We start from the raw sequence: 20,338 nt of genomic DNA on the forward strand, positions 1-20,338 counted from the left end.
CCTTCTTCATTAGGCAATCAGAAAAGCTTCCGGCATAAGGCACTGAGTCTTTCCCCAGCAAAGTCTTTAAGGGGGTAAGCTTCTGAAGCACGATATCAGTCTTCTTCAGCAAGCTGTCTGATGAAAGTTTCAAGCACAAGCCAGCCAATCTTCCTCAGTAAGACATTGGTACAAGGTAGTACGCTGTGAATTGATAGCATATCCCAAGAATCAGATCCGCAACATTTTGGTAAGAAGCAAGAATCAGTCAGAATACACATCTGTCTCGGGAATCAGATTCTCATATATATGCGGTGAGCATACCACCAAGATCTTACAAGTCACTCGAATGAGAATCTGACGACCACGTGAGGATGGTTAAGAGAAGAAAGCCAGTATACACCGCAGTGTGACAAAGGATTATGAGGATTGACGACATCAATGAGCTCAATGCAAGTACCTGTGAACCTGGAAAATGATCCTGATGAGCCCTTGTCCCTTTTTTCTCCAATGACGGCACCACGCCTGTGATCTAAGCTGGTTTTAGCTATTCGGGGTGGATGCCAATTTTTATTTCTCTCTTCAACGACTGTCACGAGTTCTGAGCTGCTTTTCGGCCGTCTCATACAACTGTTGAGTTTCTTTTTGTGACAGTAGCCCTGTAGCTGCTTTTTGGCTATTTTAGGGAGCTGCCACCTTCTTCTTATCAACCCGGTATCATGTACTGAGCTACTTTTTGGCCGTCCTGAGCCGTGGTTAAGTTATTTCAGTAATATCCCAGATCTGAGTTGTAAAGACCGTTCTGGTGGCTACTGATTTATTTGCCGATTTCTTGCAAAGGTTCGGATGATCATTTTCCTACGGTTAGAACTTGAGGGGTGTTGACCCTGCCATTTAATGGGATACCATGTCAGAAAAATGAGGATAAGCTGCGATTGCTGAAAAATTGCACCAGCAGTACCTATGGTGATACGAAGAAGCAATATTACCCAGCTCTTTCAGCCAAGGATCCAGACCAAGCAAACAATAATGAAGGAGCAAGACCAGTGATGCAGCCACGACAGGCGACAATCAAATATTTGGTACGGATCCGATACTCAAGATAGTGGAACCAGTTAAGATGATTCAGAAACTTCCGCGATAAGCCAAAATCTGTCAGGAAAGCGGTTATGACCCAACTCATTGTTTGGAACCCAAAGGATCTGTATTTAGTGGAGAAACCCAATGCAAGGAGTTAGAGCTTGGGTGTACACTAGAAAAAATCTGATCACCACTTCATGAAAGATTGTGAGTGCCGGATGACACACCCAACGGAAATCACTCTTGGATTGGTGAGATCGACATATATTTCAGTCATGAGGATCAATCACAGTCAGCTAAGTCAGTAGATCTAAAAAGAAATTGGAGCCTGTATAAGCATGAGCAAGCAAGGTAAGATCTGTTAGAATATGGATATATTAAAGCCAACCACCCCATGGCCAGTCAGATAAAAATTTAGTGGGAACAAAAATAAGAAAACGGATACCTGAGTTGGAAACGGTTTCCTTAAGTCAGTATCTTCATACTTGTTCCCTGAGCAACTAAATCTTGAGGACGAGATTTCTTTAAGGGGGTAAGGTTTGTGATAGCCTGATTTTTGGCCCTTTCTTTTTCTTTTGTTTTTCTGAGGTTTTTGCTTGAGTTTCCTTTTTCCGTGGCTATGTGGTCTAGAAACTAAAGAAGATGCCCTCTTATTTTCTTCCAGAGTGGCTTGTCATACCCAAATCCTTCCCTAGACCCTGCCGTTTTCATCCTAGCCCAAATCCCAATATTCTTTTTATTGGGAATGTTCCTTTTCTATTAAAGGAATAACTCAAATTGCCCTAGGTTGTGAAGCAACCTTTATTTCCATCACTCCTAAAATTCCCAAATAATTCTCATAAATTGTTTGGGTCATATCTTTCTCAAATATGGCAAAAAATTTCATTTGTCATGTTTATCATCATGCTCAAATAATTCATTTCCTATTCTGTCCTAAATGGCACATTGAGAAGCAAGTGCTATTTTCCTTTTCCCAATTGACCTCAAACTCCTTGGACACCTTTTCCTGTCCATATCATTGCCCCATGCCAAAATGCAACCTCATTTGCCTAGTAATTATTTAATTATAATGTTCCAAAGTTTCTATCCAGAAAGAAGCTTTGTGAAGGAGGTGCAAGCTAGGCATATCCAAATGAGTTGCAATTTTGCATGATCCCTCATATCATCATATCGTAGCCCTCCACCAAAGTAGAGCTCATGTCATGCCTCCATATGAGCTCATCTTCAATTCTTTGATTCTATCCAAAATTTCAGTTTGTGAAGCAAGTATATTTTATCTTGCTCCATTATGGCTGCCAATTTTTCTAGGCCTTTTGTAATCCATATAACCTACCTCCACCCATTTTGGGCATGGTTCCTCAAGCCATTTTTCCTCTAGAATTTTTTCAAGTTTCTGTCCAGAGGAGATGTTTGTGAAGCAAGTACCAGTTTGGCTTGGCCAATTGGTATGAGACTTTTTGAGCATCTTCATAGGACCAAAAGACTCTGCATTTCCCAATTTGAGCTCAAGTTGATGCTTCATCAGAGTGCATCATCCTAATCTAGTTTCTGGACTAGTTTATGTGGTTGTTAAGCAACTACATTAAATCTTGATCCTAATCCTCTCCAAGTTACCAGGGTGAAAGTCCTTCTTACCCTAGACCTACCAGACAACTCCATTGCTTCCAAACTCTTTCCCGTTGATCAGCAGTTCTCATCCAAGTTTACTGCAGTAAACTTCAAAGGTGGTTTACCACTTAACCAGAGCACTTTTAACCAATCTACCACCGCAGTTGCAACCTACCCAGGAAGGCCAAACCCCCAGACATCATTTGGTTTCGCTTGTGGCACTGTGTGCACCAGTGCACGCAGTGACCACCGACTTGGCATGCAGTGGGCGCATCCAGAATGGCTTCTTGCTCGGGTCCCTCCTCTGCTCGGCGTCTTAGCGAGCACGGGCATGTCCCTTAGCTTCCTCTTGTCGTCGCTGTTCTCTTGGACCCCTTCCCCCCCTCCGTAAGCCCCTCCATCAGCACTCGTCGCCGCGCGCCCACGGGCGCACTGTGGCCGACCGCGCCTTAATGGCGTTCGGCTGTGTCTCTCCTGGGCTCCCTTGGCCGCCTCTTCCCCGTGAGCTCTCCCTCTTGTTCCCTCTCGTCGCCTCCCCCCGAGTCCATGCATGAGCACACGCGTCCGCGGCGCCAGCCGCGTGTCCGCGGCGACGACAGCGCGACACCTCGCCCCGCGGCTATGTAAGCCCACCCCGAGCGCCTCTAAGCTCACCACCAGCCTCACAACTCTCCTCCGGTCCCGCCCAGCCTCTCAAACGAGCTCGAGGAGCTCTCTGTGTTCACCATGGCCGCCATGGCTGCCTCGGGTCTCCTCTCGAACCCGAGCCACCGAGCTACCCCTCCACTCCTTGACCTCTCCACGAGCTTCCCCACATGCCGGAGGCCCTTCCCCTCACCTCCATTCCTTGCCGGAGCCCCTCCAGGGCCGTGTCCCTCGAGAACGGCCACCGCCTTCCGTCCCTGCCTCCTCCGGTTGCTGTGTCCCCGCTCCCTCTCTGACGCCAGTGCTGCTCCAGGCGGGAGCGACACTCCGCCCACACCGTCCGTTGGTCTCATCTCGACCGGAAGTGTCCGGAGCCGGTCGGCCCATCACCGACGCTATGCCCTCCCCTGCCTCTCCTCTGTCTCTGATCGGGGTGGCAGCGAGGAGGAAGAATACATGCGCGAGGAGAGGGAGATGGATAAGGCATGCCCCACGCGTCATCGACCCAGAGCTCGACCCCGCCACGCTGACCTGGATAAGTGACGGGCCCCACCCGTGGGACCCGCACGTCAGCTGCCCAAGCCCGGCCCCGCCACTGTCCACGTTGATAAGTGGAAGCATACTTCACAGAAGTACGTTTTCGCCTTCAGAAAGCGTATTTCTCTTCTGCTCCAGCCGTAAGTGTGCTTTCATAGTTTGAAAACGTATTTTCTCCTTAGGCGCCTTCTGTTTCCTCACTCAGGGGCCTGTTTGTAGATATTCTTTTACAGATCGATCCCTAAACTTCGTCGGGCTATAACTTTTTGCTCGCAACTCCAAATGAGGTGAATCCAAAGGCCACATCTTCGTTTTGTTGAGCTCGTTCTGTTGGTTTCATTTTCACGATGGTTTGACACTATGAAAATGACCATTTTGCCCTTGCACGTAAACAGCCCCTCCAGGAGAGAACTTCTTCCGGCAAATCTTTTCACGGCGTCACCACACTTCTTCCCAGTGCCTTCTTCACCCCCAGGCAAGCCACAACCACCATTTGCATGATAGTCATGCAGTAGTATTGGTCTTCAACTTGAATCTTTAATAGCTATATGTTTGTTTTGCTACTACTGTCGTAGTTTCGGTCATGCTTGTGGATCAGTGATTATCGTCATGCTATGTTCTTGCACCCTGTTATCATGAACTACTTGTTAGTATTACTTTCATATTGCTATGCTTGATAGTAGTAAAGGTTTGGTTGGTCATGTTCTTCGGTGCATGACTAATGTCGGTTACCGAGTATTGTTAGTATGTGTTATTTCTTTGCTGTTAGTTGGTTAAGTGTTACTCGGTAATGTTATTGATGAGTTCTTGCATGGTATTTATGGTTGATGCTAGTGGTCATGTTATGCTATGAGTAGTGTTACACTTGTAATATTTATGCTCGTCATTATGCCATGTTCACTTGGAATTTATTCATAGTTGATATGGTGGATAGTTATGTTGCATCCCGTGCTTATGTTGATAGCATGCTCATGCTTTGTAAATGCATCATGTTATTTTATCATGGATCAGCATATTACATTGAAGTTTAACTGGATTAAATTGAACTTGAACAACTGTTGGCTGAGTCATGGTGCCACCATATCAAAACTGACCAGTGCAACCACGCTTACCTTTATGGGAAGGTCCTAACTGGGTCTATTGTCGTGCCTCTCGCCGGTGCCTCCAACTAGGGAAGGTTATGGGCGCGCGCTACCTGATACGTCTCCAACGTATCTATAATTTTTGATTGCTCCATGCTATATTATCTACTGTTTTGGACATTATTGGGCTTTATTATCCACTTTTATATTATTTTTGGGACTAACGTATTAACCGGAGGCCCAACCCAGAATTGCTGTTTTTTGCCTGTTTTAGGGTTTTGAAGAAAAGGAATATCAAACGGAGTCCAAACGGAATGAAACCTTCGGGAACGTGATTTTCTCACCGAATACAACTCAGGAGACTTGGACCCTACGTCAAGCCAACTAACAAGAGGCAACGAGGTAGGGGGCGCACCTGCCCCCCCAGGCGTGCCCTCCACCCTCGTGGGCCCCTTGTTGCTCCTCCGACGTACTTCTTCGTCCTATATATATCCATGTACCCCCAAACGATCAGAACAAGAGCCAAAACCCTAATTCCACCGCTGTAACTTTCTGTATCCACGAGATCCCATCTTGGGGCCTGTTCCAGAGCTCCACCGGAGGGGGCATCGATCACGGAGGGCTTGTACATCAACACCTTAGCCTCTTCGATGAAGTGTGAGTAGTTTACTTCAGAGCTACGGGTCCATAGTTAGTAGCTAGATGGCTTCTTCTCTCCTTTTGGATCTCAATACAATGTTCTCCCCCTCTCTTGTGGAGATATATTCGATGTAATCTTCTTTTTGCGGTGTGTGTGTTGAGACCGATGAATTGTGGGTTTATGATCAAGTCTATCTATGAATAATATTTGAATCTTCTCCGAATTCTTTTATGTATGATTGGTTATCTTTGCAAGTCTCTTCGAATTATCAATTTGGTTTGGCCTACTAGATTGATCTTTCTTGCAATGGAAGAAGTGCTTAGCTTAGGGTTCAATCTTGCGGTGTCCTTTCCCGGTGTCAGTAAGGGCAGCAAGGCACGTATTGTGTTGTTGCCATCGAGGATAACAAGATGGGGTTTTCTTCATATTGCATGAGTCTATCCCTCTACATCATGTCATCTCGCTTAAGGCGTTACTTTGTTTTTTACTTATACTCTAGATGCATGCTGGATAGCGGTCGATGAGTGGAGTAATAGTAGTAGATGCAGGCAGGAGTCGGTCTACTTGTATTGGACGTGATGCCTATATACATGATCATACCTAGATATTCTCATAACTATGCTCAATTCTGTCAATTGCTCAACAGTAATTTGTTCACCCACCATAGAATACTTATGCTCTCGAGAGAAGCCACTAGTGAAACCTATGGCCCCCGGGTCTATCTTTATCATATTAATCTCCTACTACTTATTTATTTACTTTTCCGTTTACTTTGCCTTTATTTTACTTTGCATCTTTATCATAAAAATACCAAAAATATTATCTTATGGTTAATTGCCCTACTCATGGTTTAAATTTGTGGATGATTATACAAAATTTTTATGCCGGATTGAATTTTGCTTCTAGAAATCTTTTGGATTCGGCCGCGGGAGGCACTTTTATGGAAATCACCTTAGGAGAAGCTACTAAACTCCTAGATAATATTATGGTTAATTATTCTCAATGGCATGCTGAAATATTTACTAATAAAAAGGTGCATGCGATAGAAGAAATTAATGTTTTGAGTGGAAAGATGGATGAACTTATGAAATTATTTGCTAATAAGAGTGTTTCTTCTGATCCTAATGATATGCCCTTGTCTACTTTGATTGAGAATAATAATGAATCTATGGACGTGAATTTTGTTGGTAGGAACAATTTTGGTAATAATGCGTATAGAGGAAATTTCAATCCTAGGCCTTATCCTAGTAATCCCTCTAATAATTATGGTAATTCCTACAACAATTCTTATGGAAATTATAATAAGATGCCCTCTGATTTTGAATCTAATATTAAAGAATTTATTACTTTACAAAAGAATTTTAATGCTATGATTGAAGAAAAAATGCTTAAGATTGATGATTTGGCTAGGAACGTTGATAGAATTGCTCTTGATGTTGATTCTTTGAAACTTAGATCTATTCCACCTAAGCATGATATCAATGAGTCTCTCAAAGCCATGAGAATTTCCATTGACGAGTGCAAAGAAAGAACCGCTAGGATGCGTGCTAAGAAAGATGCCTTTATAAAAGCGTGTTCTTCTAGTTCCTATGAAAATAATGATGAAGATCTAAAAGTTATTGATGTTTCCCCTATTAAATCTTTGTTTTGCAATATGAATCTTGATAATGATGGGACTGAATATGATCCACCTTTACCTAGAAGGCGTTCCAAGAATTCTGAATCTTTTGATCTTGATGCTAAACTTGATAAAAGTGGGATTGAAGAAATTAAAACCCTAGATGTTGCTAAACTCATTATTATGGATTTCAAGGAATTTAACTATGAAAATTGCTCTTTGATTGATTGTATTTCCTTGTTGCAATCCGTGCTAAATTCTCCTCATGCTTATAGTCAAAATAAAGCGTTTACTAAACATATCGTTGATGCCTTGATGCAATCTTATGAAGAAAAACTTGAATTGGAAGTTTCTATCCCTAGAAAACTTTATGATGAGTGGGAACAAACTATTAAAACTAAAATTAAATATCATGAATGCTATGCTTAATGTGATTTGGGTGCTAGTGTTTCCACGATTCCAAAGACTTTGTGTGATTTGTTAGGTTTCCGTGATTTTGATGATTGCTCTCTAAACTTGCACCTTGTAGATTCCACTATTAAGAAACCTATGGGAAGAATTAATGATGTTCTTACTATTGCAAATAGGAATTATGTGCCCGTAGATTTTATTGTTCTTGACATAGATTGCAATCCTTCGTGTCCTATTATTCTTGGTAGACCTTTCCTTAGAACGATTGGTGCAATTATTGATATGAAGGAAGGAAATATTAGATTCCAGTTTCCATTAAGGAAAGGCATGGAACACTTTCCTAGAAAGAAAATTAAATTACCTTATGAATCTATTATGAGAGCCACCAATGGATTTCCTACCAAAGATGGCAATACCTAGATCTATTCTTGCTTGTTATGCCTAGCTAGGGGCGTTAAACGATAGCGCTTGTTGGGAGGCAACCCAATTTTTTTATTCCTTGATTTTTGATCCTGTTTAGTAATTAATAATTTATCTAGCCTATGTTTTGGTTGTGTTTTTTTGTGTTTAATTAGTGTTTGTGCCAAGTAGAACCGTTGGGAAGACTTGGGGAAAGTCTTGTTGAACTTGCTGTAAAAAACGGAAACTTTAGCGCTCACGAGAACTGCTGTCATTTTCTTTGGAGAGTGCTATTTAGTTAATTATTTTTGCAGATGATTAATATATAAATTCCTCACGTCCAGCAATTTATTTCAGAATTTTTGGGTTTCCAGATCTTGCGCTAGCTACAGATTACTACAGACTGTTCTGTTTTTGACTGATTCTGTTTTGCGTGTGTTGTTTGCTTATTTTGATGAATCTATGGCTAGTAAATTAGTTTATAAACCATAGATAAGTTGGAATACAGTTGGTATAACACCCATATAAATAAATAATGAGTTCATTACAGTACCTTGAAGTGATCTTTTGTTTTCTTTCGCTAACGGAGCTCATGAGATTTTCTACTTTAAGTTTTGTGTTGTGAAGTTTTCAAGTTTTGGGTAAAGATTTGATGGATTATGGAACAAGGAGTGGCAAGAGCCTAAGCTTGGGTATGCCCATGGCACCCCCAAGATAATCTAAGGACACCTAAAATCCAAAGCTTGGGGATGCCCCGGAAGGCATCCCCTCTTTCGTCTACTTCTATCGGTAACTTTACTTGGAGCTATATTTTTATTTACCACATGATATGTGTTTTACTTGGAGCGTCTTGTATGATTTGAGTCTTCGCTTATTAGTTTACCACAATCATCCTTGCTGTACACACCTTTTGATAGAGCCATACATGATTTGGAATTTGTTAGAATACTCTATGTGCTTCGCTTATATCTTTTGAGTTATATAATTTTGCTCTAGTGCTTCACTTATATCTTTTAGAGCACGGTGGTGGATTTGTTTTATAGAAACTATTGATCTCTCATGCTTCACTTAGATTATTTTGAGAGTCTTAATAGCATGGTAATTTTCTTAAAATCCTAATACGCCTGGTATGCAAGATTAATAATAAAACTCTCTTATGAGTGTGTTGAATACTCTGAGAAGTTTGATACTTGATAATTGTTTTGAGATATGGAGATGGTGATATTAAAGTCATGCTAGTTGAGTAGTTGTGAATTTGAGAAATACTTGTGTTGAAGCTTGTGATTCCCGAAGCATGCACGTATGGTGAACCGTTATGTGATGAAGTCGGAGCATGATTTATTTATTGATTGTCTTCCTTATGAGTGGCGACCGGGGATGAGCGATGGTCTTTTCATACCAATCTACCCCCTAGGAGCATGCGCGTAATACTTTGCTTTGATAACTTGTAGATTTTTGCAATAAGTATATGAGTTCTTTATGACTAATGTTGAGTCCATGGATTATACGCACTCTCACCCTTCCACCTTTGCCAGCCTCTCTAATAACGCGCACCTTTCGCCGCTATCATACACCAACCATATACCTTCCTCAAAACAACCACCATACCTACCTATTATGGCATTTCCATAGACATTCTGAGATATGAAACTTTCCACCGTTCCGTTTATGACACACTCCATCATTGTCATATTGCTTAGCATGATCATGTAGTTGATGTATTTGTGGTAAAGCCACCGTTCATAATTCTTTCATACTTGTCACTCATGCATCATTGCATATCCCGGTACACCGCCGGAGGCATTCACATAGAGTCATATTTTGTTCTAAGTATCAAGTTGTAATTGTTGAGTTGTAAGAAAAATAAAAGTGTGACGATCATCATTATTAGAGCATTGTCCCAAGTGAGGAAAGGATGATGGAGACTATGATTCCCCCATAAGTCGGGATGAGACTCAGGACGAAAAATAAAAAAAAAGAGAAAAAGAAAATAGGCCATAAAAAAAGAGAAAAGGCCCAAAAAAATGAGAGAAAAAGAGAGAAGGGACAATGTTACTATCCTTTTACCACACTTGTGCTTCAAAGTAGCACCATGATCTTCATAGTAGAGAGTCTCTCATGTTATCACTTTCATATACTAGTGGGAATTTTTCATTATAGAACTTGGCTTGTATATTCCAATGATAGGCTTCCTCAAATTGCCCTAGGTCTTCATGAGAAAGCAAGTTGGATGCACACCCACTTAGTTTCTTTTTGAGCTTTCATATACTTATAGCTCTAGTGCATCCGTTGCATGGCAATCCCTACTCACTCACATTGATATCTATTGATGGGCATATCCATAGCCCGTTGATATGCCTAGTTGATGTGAGACTATCTTCTCCTTTTTGTCTTCTCCACAACCACCACTCTATTCCACCTATAGTGCTATATCCATGGCTCACGCTCATGTATTGCGTGAAAATTGAAAAAGTTTTGAGAATGTCAAAAGTATGAAACAATTGCTTGGCTTATCATCGGGGTTGTGCATGATTTAAATATTTTGTGTGGTGAAGATAGAGCATAGCCAGACTATATGATTTTGTAGGGATAACTTTCTTTAGCCATGTTATTTTGAGAAGACATAATTGCTTTGTTAGTATGCTTGAAGTATTATTATTTTCTATGTCAATATAAACTTTTGTCTTGAATCTTTCGGATCTGAATATTCATACCACAATCAAGAAGAATTACATTAAAATTATGCCAAGTAGCACTCCGCATCAAAAATTCTGTTTTTATCATTTACCTACTCGAGGACGAGTCGGAATTAAGCTTGGGGATGCTTGATACGTCTCCAACGTATCTATAATTTTTGATTGCTCCATGCTATATTATCTACTGTTTTGGACATTATTGGGATTTATTATCCACTTTTATATTATTTTTTGGACTAATCTATTAACCGGAGGCCCAACCCAGAATTGCTGTTTTTTGCCCGTTTTAGGGTTTCGAAGAAAAGGAATATCAAACGGAGTCCAAACGGAATGAAACTTTCGGGAACGTGATTTTCTCACTGAATACAACTCAGGAGACTTGGACCCTACGTCAAGCCAACTAACAGGAGGCCACGAGGTAGGGGGCGTGCATGCCCCCAAGCGCCCTCCACCCTCGTGGGCCCCCTGTTGCTCCACCGACGTACTTCTTCCTCCTATATATATCCACGTACCCCCAAACGATCAGAACAGGAGCCAAAACCCTAATTCCACCGCCGTAACTTTCTGTATCCACGAGATCCCATCTTGGGGCCTGTTCCGGAGCTCCGCCGGAGGGGGCATCAATCACGGAGGGCTTCTACATCAACATCATAGCCTCTCCGATGAAGTGTGAGCAGTTTACTTCAGACCTACGGGTCCATAGTTAGTAGCTAGATGGCTTCTTCTCTCTTTTTGGATCTCAATACAATGTTCTCCCCCTCTCTTGTGGAGATCTATTCGACGTAATCTTCTTTTTGTGGTGTGTTTGTTGAGACCGATGAATTGTGGGTTTATGATCAAGTCTATCTATGAATAATATTTGAATCTTCTCTGAATTCTTTTATGTATGCTTGGTTATCTTTGAAAGTCTCTTCGAATTATCAGTTTGGTTTGGCCTACTAGATTGATCTTTCTTGCAATGGGAGAAGTGCTTAGCTTTGGGTTCAATCTTGCGGTGTCCTTTCCCGGTGACAGTAAGGGCAGCAAGGCACGTATTGTATTGTTGCCATCGAGGATAACAAGATGGGGTTTTCTTCATATTGCATGAGTCTATCCCTCTACATCATGTCATCTTGCTTAAGGCGTTACTCTATTTTTTACTTAATACTCTAGATGCATGCTGGATAGCGGTTGATGAGTGGAGTAATAGTAGTAGATGCAGGCAGGAGTCGGTCTACTTGTCTCGAACGTGATGCCTATATACATGATCATACCTAGATATTGTCATAACTATGCTCAATTCTGTCAATTGCTCAACAGTAATTTTTTCACCCACCGTAGAATACTTATGCTCTCGAGAGAAGCCACTAGTGAAACCTATGGCCCCTGGGTCTATCTTTATCGTATTAATCTCCTACTACATAGTTATTTACTTTGCCATGTACTTTGCCTTTATTTTACTTTGTATCTTTATCATTAAAATACCAAAAATATTATCTTATCATATCTATCGGACCTCACTCTTGTAAGTGGCCCTATAGGGATTGACAACCCCTATTTGCGTTGGTTGCGAGGATTTATTTGTTTTGTGCAGGTGCGAGGGACTCGCACGTATCCTCCTACTGGATTGATACCTTGATTCTCAAAAACTGAGGGAAATACTTACGCTACTTTGCTGCATCATCCCTTCCTCTTCGGGGAAAACCAACGCAGTGCTAAAAGAGGTACCACTACCCTGATCAGGTAGGCGGACATAACCTTGTGTGCCCTTGTTGTTATTATGGATCCGGTCCCCGTGAGGGACGGTCCACGATGGTGGTTGTTGTGTCTTTGGTAGACATGGGGCCACCCTGGACTAGCCCAGTTGGGAGTGGGTCGGAGTGACCGGGAGAGTGTCATGGCAGTAGATCGGTTTTGTCGGATCGCCGTTGGTCCACCCGAATGGGAGTGCGAGGCCATGGGTTCCATAGTGTGGGTACAATGTGCTAACCTCTGCAGAGTGTATATTAAATCTATCGATAGCCGCGCCCGCGGATAAGGGCCCAGTTCGTAGTTGGTCACACCGTGAGTCAACAGTATTAATACTAACTTGATTAATAACAACCCCGGTTCGATGCGGAGATAAGTTGGTTGTGATCGCCAGAATGATCACCGTTTGAGACCAAGTGTTGGTCATGGTTGTGATCGTCGGAATGATCACCGTGGTATCAAGGATACCGAGTTGTTGGATATTCGTGATATTGTGCAAGAATCGTGGGTAAAGATCAAGCTCCTTGTGTTCATTTAATGATTACTATGGTATTGTTTATACCAAGCTTGATTTGATCCTGAGATAATCGTGTGATGTCCGAGGTTGGTAAGTGATGCATGTGATGGTTACGAGGTAACCTGTTGGGGATATTACTACTGGACGTAAACTGGCCAGGAGTAGCCGGATTAGCTTTATGAAGATTAGAAGCCCATGAAGACGTAAGAATGATGGCGCTTTATGGAGGCCCAAGGCCCATAGGCGAGTTAAGGCCTGTAGATGTAAACTGACTTAATTATGTAACTTGCATTGGAAGATAGGAAGTGTAGAGACCGAACCAGACACGTTTATGATCCGGCTTCGGGACTCTATAAACCGGCGGGCGTCAACCTATGTATATAAAGGGATGAACCGACAGCGGTTGAGGGGACAGACAATAACTCGAGAGCCAGACAAAGTGGATTCGCTCCCTGGCCTTCAAAACCCTAGCAATACCAATCACAACTAGACGTAGGCTTTTACCTTCATCGAAGGGGCCGAACTAGTATAAAACTCCCCGTGTCCCCTTGTCCGGTTTAACCCCTTTAAGCTAACCCGTTGCGATGGCTCCACGACTAAGTCCTTTCACAAGGACATCTGCCGTGACAAACCCACGATGGTTGGCGCCCACCGTGGGGCTATCGCACGATGGTTTCGAGTTCTTGAAGGGCAGCTTTGATGGACTCAAGGGATACGCTGTGGGCTGGATGACGAAGAGTCGTCGCGGCAAGCTCTACATCGACAATGCAGGATGGGGTCCCGAGGCCGATTCAATCGAATACGGGTACCGGGTCCCCTTTGGTGGGATTCATGTCTTCATCGGCAAGTTTGGCGAACCGGGCCCTGAGCCGGACACCTGCACCGACATCATCGAAACGGCTCAGTGTGCAAGCCCTTCGCTGGTTCAGCCCGTGGCGAAGCATGTTTTCGTAGGTGTCATCCATGGAGCAGAATACGAGGACGGACTGGCATCCGATGGAGAAACCGCTGTCTGTTCCGACGACGAGTCTTTTGGGGAGACCGAATCACTCTATCAGTTGCAGGATGGCCGGATTAGTGGAGGTTCCGAGGGCAACAGTATTCCAGACTCCCCTGATCTGCCAAACCGGGCCGCTATCTTCATGGCCGGTACACAGTTGGCACCTCACTCATCAACTGCCGCAGCAATACTCTCCGGTTCAACAATGGCCACACCAGCGGGGGCAGGAAGCTATGCGCCGCCTCTGGCTCAAGTCCTGACTGACTTGTTCGACGCTTTGGCAACATTGATGGCCACAGAGGTGGATGCAGCTGCCCGGGATCAGCACAACACGGAGATTGCAAAGGTGAAGGATCAGATAGCTCAGGCTAAAGCAGACCTAGCGGTAGAGAACGCTAGGATGGCTACAGAACGGGCCGAGTTGGAAGCTCAGGGCTACCGGATTAGGCTGGATCAGAACGCTTCCAAAGAAGTCATGAGAAGAAGGTACCGATCGCATCTCCCATCAAGTTATGAGCCACGAAATCTCTTCAATACGCCAGGAGCAGGAACTAGTAACCAGCCAATATTAAACTGGACAGAGGCGCCAGGAACATGAGCGCCGGTTCAGCCATGCACGATGGACCCGCCTCATTAGAACAACATTGTGCCACAGTATGTTCCAACACCTCCTGGGCATTACTCCAACCCATTGGACAACATTGTGGCCGCCGCTTCACGGTTAGCAGCCCTGCCAACCGATGGCGAATCACCAGTTGCGGTTGAAGCACGATGGTCCAAAGATCTCCTTCAAACAGCTCTAAACCAGCAGCAGGCATATTCGCATAGTCGTGAGAGGATTCATTCCACCCCCCGTCCAAGCCGGCGCTACAGCAGGCATGTTGAGGATGAACCGGCCGTGTCAAGCAGTGCACGTTGCCGTAACTCGCCGCGAGGACACAACCCGGCAGGGGGAGGTGCCAATGCGCAGGATGTGGTGGATCATGGTCGCGTGTGTTGGGAGGCCGAGTTAGCAGCTCTGCACGGAGCCCGTCAAACTACTTTGGTTCACCCCACCGCTTCAGTCGAACCAGGGGTGGTATCCAGTTCCTTAGGGGTGCCGTGTCTTACCCCCGCTTTGTGTAATGTGAGACTGCCCAAGGAATTCAAAGGACCTCGTAAGGTACCCAATTACACCGCCGATCTGCAACCAGAGGCGTGGGTTGAAAGCTACGAGATGGCAATGGAGATGTTGGATGTGGATGAAGCAGTATGTGCTAAATACTTCACCATGATGTTGGAAGGAACGACTCGTACTTGGTTAAAGAGCTTACCAACTAACTCTGTCGGATCATGGGCCGAATTGAAGCACCGGTTTATCCAGAACTTCAAAGATACTTGTAAGCAGCCCATGTCAATTGTGGATCTGGCCACTTGTGTCCAAGAGGGGGAGTCCATGACCCATTGGGTAAAGCGGGTCTCAGCAATTTTGCATTCATCGGATTGTATCAATGCAGATACCGTAGTACTAACATTGGAGGGCAATTGCCGTTATTTGCCACTCAAACAGAAGTTAGGAAGGCTCAAACGTCACTACAATGATATGTCGACTCTTATGGCCGCTATGGTTAAATACGCCGATTCGGATCCTACCAAAGACCCTGACTCAGAGGAGGACAAACCGGGGAAAGGGAAAAAGAAGGGCAACACCAAGGGGCAGCAGCATAATCTGGCAGGCCATGGCAACAATTTTAAGCGCAAGGCCGACAACAGTTTGGACTTTGTGGCTAACACCAACACTCAGGAGAATGGTCAGCGCCGTAAGGGTAAGCAGGCCCAGAGAGGCGGCGGTTCAGGCCCCAATTTGGAGCGCTTGTTAAATCAACCCTGTCCAAAGCATGGATCCAAGGATAAGCCGGCATCACATCTTTGGAAGGATTGTTATATCATGCGAGATTTCAAGAACTCCAATATGTTTCAGTATGATAATGGCCCGCCCGGCGGTTCAAGAGGTAATTTCTACGGGCCGGGTTACGGAGGTGGCAGTTCCAGTTCAGGATTTCAGGGTAATCAAACCGGACACATCAATCAAGGGCACCAAGGCAACCAGGGAGGTTACAACCATCAGGGGAACCAGCAGCAATAGCAGCAGTCGGGTTATCAGAGCAATCCTAAGCAGCTAAATAGTGGGCAATATCATGTATTCACCACTAGCTTGTGTAAGCGTGATTAGAAGCTTCCCAAGAGGGCAGTAAACTCTGTTGAACCGGCGGTGCCTCAGTATTTGCGCTGGTCTGAGCAACCCATTTTGTGGAGTAGAGAGGATCACCCACCCCAGGTTGACAATCCGGGTCACTTGGCCCTAGTGGTGGCCCCACAAGTTGGGGGATATAAGTTCACTAAGGTACTCATGGATGGGGGAAGTAGTATCAATATTCTATATTATCATACCTTCCATCGTATGGGGTTGACAGATAAGAGTCTTAAACCGTCAAACACTGTTTTCCGCAGTGTGGTGCCTGGCAAGTCTGCATATTGCTACCTCTTGAACTTGCATTGGATTTCCCCGAAGAGGAAAGGATGATGCAGCAGAGTAGCGTAAGTATTTCCCTCAGTTTTCGAGAACCAAGGTATCAATCCAGTAGGAGGCTACGCTTAAGTCCCTCGTACCTGCACAAAACGATAGCTACTCGCAACCAACGCGATTAGGGGTTGTCAATCCCTTCACGGTCACATACGAGAGTGAGATCTGATAGATATAATATTTTTGGTATTTTTGGAATAGAGATGCAAAGTGAAAATTAAAAGGCAAAGTAAAAAGCAAAGCAAGATTAAAGTGATGGAGATTGATATGATGAGAAAAGACCCAGGGGCCATAGGTTTCACTAGTGGCTTCTCTCAAGGCAAAGTAAAAAGCAAAGCTAAGCACTTCTCCCATGGCAAGAAAAACCAATCTAGTAGGCCAAACCAAACTGATAATTCGAAGAGACTTGCAAAGATAACCAATCATACATAAAAGAATTTAGAGAAGATTCAAATATTATTCATAGATAGACTTGATCATAAACCCACAATTCATCGGTCTCAACAAACACACCGCAAAAAGAAGATTACATCGAATAGATCTCCACGAGAGAGGGGGAAAACTTTGTATTGAGATCCATAAGGAGAGAAGAAGCCATCTAGCTACTAACTATGGACCCGAAGGTCTGAGGTAAACTACTCACACTTCATCGGAGGGGCTATGATGATGTAGAAGCCCTCCGTGATGACGGCCCTCTCCGACGGAGCTCCGAAACAGGCCCCGAGATGGGATCTTGTGGATACAGAAAGTTGCGGTGGTGGAATTAGGTTTTTGGCTCCCTCTCTGTTCGTTTGGGGGTACGTGGGTATATATAGGAGGAAGAAGTACGTTGGTGGAGCTCCGAGGGGCCCATGAGGCAGGGGGCGCGCCCTAAGGGGGGGGGCGCCCCCACCCTCGTGACCGCCTCTCTGATGCCTTGGCGTAGGGTCCAAGTCTCCTGGATCACGTTCGGTGAGAAAATCACGTTCCCGAAGGTTTCATTCCGTTTGGACTCCGTTTGATATTCCGTTTCTTCGAAACACTGAAATAGGCAAAAAACAACAATTCTGGGCTGGGCCTCCGGTTAATAGGTTAGTCCCAAAAATAATATAAAAGTGGAAAATAAAGCCCAATATAGTCCAAAATAGTAGATAATATAGCATGGAGCAATCAAAAATTATAGATACGTTGGAGACGTATCAGGATCCCCAAGCTTAATTCCTGCTCGTCCTCGAGTAGGTAAATGATAAAAAGAGAATTTTTGATGCGGAGTGCTACTTGGCATAATTTCAATGCAAATCTTTCTTAATTGTGGTATGAATATTCAGATTCAAAAGATTCAAGACAAAAGTTCATGTTGACATAAAAATAATAATACTTCAAGCATACTAACAAAGCAATTATGTTTTCTCAAAATAATATGGCCAAAGAAAGTTATCCCTACAAAATCATATAGTCTGGCTATGCTCTATCTTCACCACACAAAGTATTTAAATCATGCACAACCCCGATGACAAGCCAAGCAATTGTTTCATACTCTAACTTTTTCAATCTTCACGCAATACATGAGCGTGAGCCATGTATATAGCACTATATGTGGAATAGAGTGGTGGTTGTGGAGAAGACAAAAAGAGGGGAAGGTAGTCTCACATTAACTAGGTGTATCAACGGGCTATGGATATGCCCATCAATAGATATCAATGTGAGTGAGTTGGGATTACCATGCAATGGATGCACTAGAGCTATAAGCATATGAAAGCTCAACAAAAGAAACTAAGTGGGTGTGCATCCAAATCGCTTGCTCACGAAGACCTAGGGAAATTTTGAGGAACCCAATCATTGGAATATACAAGCCAAGTTCTATAATGTAAAATTCCCACTAGTATATGAAAGTGACATAATGAGAGACTCTCTATCATGAAGATCTTGGTGCTACTTTGAAGCACAAGTGTGGTAAAAGGATAGTAACATTGTCCCTTCTCTCTTTTTCTCTCATTTTTTTATTTTTTTATTTGGGCCTTCTTTTTTTATGGCCTCTTTTTTCCGTCCAGAGTCTCATCCCGACTTATGGGGGAATCATAGTCTCCATCATCCTTTCCTCACTTGGGACAATGTTCTAAAAATGATGATCATCACACTTTTATTTTTCTTACAACTCAACAATTACAACTCGATACTTAGAACAAAATATGACTCTATATGAATGCCTCCGGCGGTGTATCGGGATATGCAATGAATCAAGAGTGACATGTATGGAAGAATTATGAATGGTGGCTTTGCAACAAATATGATGTCAACTACATGATCATGCTAGCAATATGACAATGATGGAGCGTGTCATAATAAACGGAACGGTGGAAAGTTGCATGGCAATATATCTCGGAATGGCTATGGAAATGCCATGATAGGTAGGTATGGTGGCTGTTTTGAGGGAGGTATATGGTGGGTGTATGATACCGGCGAAAAGTGCGCGGTATTAGAGAGGCTAGCAATGGTGGAAGGATGGGAAAAAGTGCGTATAATCCATGGACTCAACATTAGTCATGACGAAATCATATACTTATTGCAAAAATCTAGAAGTTATCAAAGCAAAGTATTACGCTCATGCTCCTAGGGGGATATATTGGTAGGAAAAGACCATCGCTCGTCCCCGACCGCCACTCATAAGGAAGACAATTAATAAATAAATCATGCTCCGACTTCATCACATAACGGTTCACCATACGTGCATGCTTCGGGAATCACAAGCTTCAACACAAGTATTTCTCAAATTCACAACTACTCAACTAGCATGACTTTAATATCACCATCTCCATATCTCAAAACAATTATCAAGTATCAAACTTCTCAGAGTATTCAACACACTCATAAGAGAGTTTTATTATTAATCTTGCATACCAGGCGTATTAGGATTTTAACAAAATTACCATGCTATTAATTCATGTATGGCTCTCTCAAAAGGTGTGTACAGCAAGGATGATTGTGTCACACTAACAAACAAAGACACAAATAATAAAAGACGCTCCAAGCAAAACACATATCATGTGGTGAATAAAAATATAGCTCCAAGTAAAGTTACCAATAGAAGTAGACGAAAGAGGGGATGCCTTCCGGGGCATCCCCAAGCTTTGGCTTTTAGGTGTCCTTAGATTATATTGGGGGTGCCATGGGCATCCCCAATCTTAGGCTCTTGCCACTCCTTGTTCCATAATCCATCAAATCCTTACCCAAAACTTGAAAACTTCACAACACAAAACTTAAGGTAGAAAACTCGTGAGCTCCGTTAGCGAAAGAAAACAAAAGACCACTTCAAGGTACTGTAATGAACTCATTATTTATTTATATTGGTGTTAAACCTACTGTATTCCAACTTCTCTATGGATTATAAACTATTTTACTAGCCATAGATTCATCAAAATAAGCAAAGAACACACGAAAAACAGAATCTGTCAAAAACAGAACAGTCTGTATTAATCTGTATCTAGCGCAAGATCTGGAACCCCAAAAATTCTAAAATAAATTGATGGACGTGAGTAATTTATCTATTTATCATCTGCAAAAATAATTAACTAAATAGCAGTTTCCAAATAGAAATGACAGCAGTTCTCGTGAGCGCTAAAGTTTCTGTTTTTTACAGCAAGTTCAACAAGACTTTCCCCAAGTCTTCCCAACGGTTCTACTTGGCACAAACACTAATTAAACACAAAAAAACACAACCAAAACAGAGTCTAGATAATTTATTTATTACTAAACAGGAGCAAAAAGCACGGAATAAAAATAAAATTGGGTTGCCTCCCAACAAGCGCTATCGTTTAACGCCCCTAGCTAGGCATAAAAGCGAGGATAGATCTAGGTA

The sequence above is a fragment of the Triticum dicoccoides genome, chromosome 5A, assembly GCF_002162155.2.
Source record: "Triticum dicoccoides isolate Atlit2015 ecotype Zavitan chromosome 5A, WEW_v2.0, whole genome shotgun sequence".
NCBI classification, from domain to species: domain Eukaryota; kingdom Viridiplantae; phylum Streptophyta; class Magnoliopsida; order Poales; family Poaceae; genus Triticum; species Triticum dicoccoides.